The sequence below is a fragment of the Armigeres subalbatus genome, chromosome 3 (assembly GCF_024139115.2).
Source record: "Armigeres subalbatus isolate Guangzhou_Male chromosome 3, GZ_Asu_2, whole genome shotgun sequence".
In the NCBI taxonomy this organism is placed as follows: domain Eukaryota; kingdom Metazoa; phylum Arthropoda; class Insecta; order Diptera; family Culicidae; genus Armigeres; species Armigeres subalbatus.
Genome location: NC_085141.1, coordinates 331,920,935 through 331,925,945, shown reverse-complemented (window position 1 = coordinate 331,925,945; position 5,011 = coordinate 331,920,935).

The following is a 5,011-nucleotide window of genomic DNA, read 5'->3' as shown; positions in this document are numbered from 1 at the left end:
ACTGGCTTCACTCAAATTGGAAACATTTGCACAAAGGTTTTTCCAGCCGGATCGTTCAGCAGATCGTAGAGCCTTCTTGTAAGCTTTGCGAGCCAACTTGAAAGAATCCGTCCCTGCTGAATGGCGTCTGTTCCAACTCCTTCTGCACTGCTTCCTTAGCTTAGCCAAATCGGAATTCCACCAAGGGGTTCCTCTTGAGGTTTTTACAGAACGTAAAGAGCAAGCTTCTTCGAAAGCTTCCACGATGTGCAGCGTTGTAGTATCAACTGCATCATCCAAGTCGGTAGAAGTTTCTATAGAAGGTAGATATCCATGAAATTTGGTAGAGAGCAACTCTGTGTAAAGATCCCAGTTTGTTGTACGGGGATTTCTAAAACGCAAGGTCTGCGAAGTAACATTCAAATGATCAAAGTAGATGTAGCGATGGTCACATATCGATTCCTCATCTGACACATGCCAATTCGTCAATTCGCGACTGATTCTATTGGAGCAAAGGGTTATGTCTAACACTTCTGCTCTATTAGATACCATAAAGGTTGGGCGATTGCCTATGTTAAGTAAACTAAGTTCGGTACTACTTAAGTATCAAGCTGGAGCCTCTCAGATTGATATCCGAGCTACCCCAGATGATGTGATGAGCATTAGCATCACTGCCGACAATTAGCGGAAGGCCTTTTGAAGTGCAATATATGACAACTCGTTTGAAAGCATCCGTAGGGGATGGTTCATCATGTGGTAGATAAACCGAACAATAGACGCCTTTCCTGACGGGGGTTCCGCCAGTTGCATCAATTGTGACAGCACATACATCTCTGGTTGGTAGTTCAGAGATAAGTGTAGCAACAATAGCATTGTTAACAAGCACACATGCACGCGGCATTGATCGAGAGTTTGCCATTTCTTTACTGAAAGCAGCAAAAACCGGGTTCACTAGGTTACCTAGGTAGAAGCTACCCTTGCGAAAATAGGGTTCCTGCACCAAAGTCACTTGGGATTTGCCATTTTGCATGAGTTTACAAAGATTAATCGTTGCTGTTCTTTTATGCTGAAGATTGGTTTGAGCTATCTTAACTGAAGCCATTGCAAATTAAGATAATGCACTCCACAACTTCAGCATTAATATGAACAGCAACGATGAAACCAAATTGGTATCTTATCAGGAAAGTCAAAGACGAAACACAGAGTACAATGTGTATAACGCATAAAGCGAATCCATATAGGTGACAATTTGTTGAAAAACTAAATAAAAACATGCTCATAATCCCACCCTTATTTGACCTCAAGTTGAGATTGAATAAGAGTAGCCGATTATTTCGGAGAAGCAAAAAGTCAACTACGCCATAGCTCCGGTTAGCGCAGTAAGGGCGTGAAGGGTGCCCTGGTGCTTCACAGGCTCCGTTAGCGGTTAGGTTCTTTTTAGACCCCCCTAACCACTGTGCTTTGAGCGCCAAATTTTTTTTGGTCTCGTGGCATTCCACTATGGTCCAGGATTCAGATTTACGCGGAATGATGCATACTACGCCAAAACTATATTTTTTAGAAAAAACTGTTGTTCTACAAAATTGTTCGAAATAGTAAGGCCATCATTATGGTTTTACCAAAAAATAGGGTGGCCCATCATATAAAAAAAATTAGAAAATATTTTTTTTATTTCTCAGAATATTGACATGTTATGTTCTACAATGTTGTAGCGTAGCTTATTCCAATCAATTTTGCTAAAAAAACTTTCTCTGTAGCTCTTAAGTTGGCTGATTTAGAGCAATTTTACCTAATTGGATTAGGGTGTACCTCAAAAAAACTGTATTTTTGATCTACTTTTTTTTGTTTTACATTTCTCGAAAAAGTCGTATTCAGGTGACTTTTAGAGCTCAAAAAAATGCAACTTTTGATGGGTGAATATGCTCAATATCTTTTTCCGATCAAAAGTTATAATAGTTTTTCTGTCAAAATTACATTTTTTTCATAAGTTGATATCTCCGGTTAGGGCAGACCAAAAAAATATATTTGTACAGCATTTGAAAGAGAAATTAATATTCTTTATTATGTCAAAAAATTGGGGATATGTTATTTTTTTATCTCAAGTTTTATCAATTTTACTAAAATCATGTTTTTTTCAAATAAACTAATATAACTCGACAACGGAAGAAGATACAGACGATATTTTTATAGCAAAACACGCGTTTTGAAAAGCCCCAAAAGTCTTCAGAAAATGACATTCGTGAGAAATGGAAAATAAAAAATCTACAGCTTAAACACTTTTTATAAATTTTATCATTATCATCGTATTGCAAGATTTACGAGAAAAGATGCATTTTCGGTCTGAAGCATACTTTTAAGAAACAAAATTTGTTCTACAAAGTTGTTCTGGATACTTGGGCCTTTATTATAAGGTTACTGAAAAATAGGGTGGGCCATTTTATAAAAATGTAAAATTTTATTTTTTTATTTTACGGAAAATTGACATAAAATGTTCTACAAAGTTGTAGCGCAGCTTTTTCCCATCAACTTTGCTATATAAACTTTTTATGTAGCTCTCAAGCTCACTTGTTTAGAGTAATTTTACTTACCAGGATTAGGGTGTCCCTCAAAAAAGAATATTTATGATCTGCTCATTTCGTTTTTCATTTCTCACGGATGTCACCTTCTGAAAACTTTTGAGGCTTTTCAAAACGCCTGTTTTTCTATAAGAATATCGTCTGTATCTTCTTCCATTGTCAAGTTATATCAATTTATTTGAAAAAACATGATTTTAGTAAAATTGGTGAAACTTGAGATAAAAAAATAACATATCCTTAATTTTTTGACATAATAAAGAATATTAATTTCTCTTTCAGATGCCGTGTGAATATTTTTTTTTTGTCTGCTTTAACCGGAGATATCAACTTATGAAAAAATAGTAATTTTGACAGAAAAACGATTATAACTTTTGATCGGAAAAAGATATTGAGCGTATTTACTCATCAAAAGTTGCATTTTTTGAGCTTCAAAAGTCACCTGAAGACGACTTTTTCGAGAAATGTAAAAAAAAAAAATAGATCAAAATACTGTTTTTGTGGGGTACACCCTAATCCAATTGAGTAAAATTGCTCTAAATCAGCTAACTTAAGAGCTACAAAAAATGCTTCTTAGCAAAATTTATTGGAATAAGCTGCGCTACAACTTTGTAGAATATAACATGTCAGTATTCCGAGAAATAAAAAAATATTTTCTATTTTTTATATGATGGGCCACCCTATTTTTTGGTAGAACCATAATGATGGCCTTACTATTTCGAACAATTTTGTAGAACAACAGTTTTTTCTAAAAAATATAGTTTTGGCGTAAAATGCATCTTTCCGCGTAAATCTGAATCCTGGACCATAGTGCATTCGGCCAAATGGCTTTCGGCCGAATGGGTTTCGGCCAAACGACCCTTCCCCCTTGGCTCAACGGCATTTTCATCCAAATGATCTGTTAGAGCGAACAACTTTTTCGGTCAAATTATTGGTTCGGTCGAATGTTCTAAGCTAAGCAAATTATTTGATCGGCCGAATTTCACTTTCGACCAAATGACATTTTTGACCTAATAACCGTTTTGGGTAAACGTTCAATTTGCCAATTAAAATTTTGCTCGATTACTTTCGGCATAACGTATTTTTAGGTAATGTGGCATTTGAACAAATGACTTTTTATCTCTCGGTCATACGACAGGAGTCCCAACAAACAACGACAAGCTACAAATAAGCATCTAAGTCGAATTATTGTTTATTTGTAATCTTCATAGCTGAATAAAATGGATGCTGAATAATTCGCTAGACAGATTTCATCTCAGCATTTGATCCAACTAATATTCGACTTGGCCTATTTATTTGTTTATCACCTTTATTTGAGGTCGAACTAACGTTTTAGTTTTATCACATTTCAGCACATTGGGGAAGTTCGTCAATGTGCTGAACTAATGGTTTTCAAAATTCTCTGTTCGACTATGATGTGATGCTCTAAAAGGGTGGTCGAATTGAGTTTGAATAGTAGATTAATAAGCAAGCATTAGACATCCTTCTTAACCGTTGTCCTTCTTAACCATTGGATTTCACCTTTACCGGATCTATCGCACAGTGGGAGAAAACATGATAATAGTTTATCCTTTTTCCGTTTGAAAGAAAATCGTTATGGCTTGAATTGATGATATAATAATTTATTTTCAAGACATTGTTGGATTCGTTGTCAAGAACACTCAGGCTTTTTATATTCGTGGGGCAATGCATAATTGTTTCGTGATACATAATTAATTCCCGATCTAGGATAAAGCTGTTGGAGATTATAACGAACGAAATTGCTGGTGCAATGAAGAAAATTCATGCAATTGTTTGTCATAGGACGAGTTTATACAATCCCATTGAATTACACCACTTAACTTAAGTGGTGGAATTCAATGGGATTGTATAAACTCGTCTTATGACAAGTGAAGACATTCCACTAAAAAGCTCAAAATAATTTTCTTATCATGCAGTTGTTGTAAAGTTGAAAAGGAAACAAACACAAACAAATTCATAAAAAAAATCGACCATATTGCATGTCTGTTTCAGATTTCCTATATATACTAGTTGTTTTTTTAAATGTGAATAAATGTCGATATGTGTAGTTATTTACTCGCTGCATGTGTGGTATTGATGGCAGAATAATATCGCAACCGGTTATTCAGAGAAAGGTTGAACATAAATTCATTAAATTTTCATAAACCCCATCTTTGGAAACGAATTTTATTTTATCGTTTTGACATTATTTTCTTATATTTTTTCCCAGTGTTGAATGGTTATGACTGGCTGAACAATGGTTGAAATAAAAATCTTGTACAGCTATTAACAAACTGTAGTTTGACAGATTGACTTGTTGATTAAGAGTCCAATTATGATTCATATTCAGCCATACGATTATTTTTGTTTTGCATTGAGTAAGCCTTAACTTACAAATCAAGGATGGCGCGGATGGCAACGTTACCGGCGGACGATCAAATGTCAGCAGTTCGAGACCC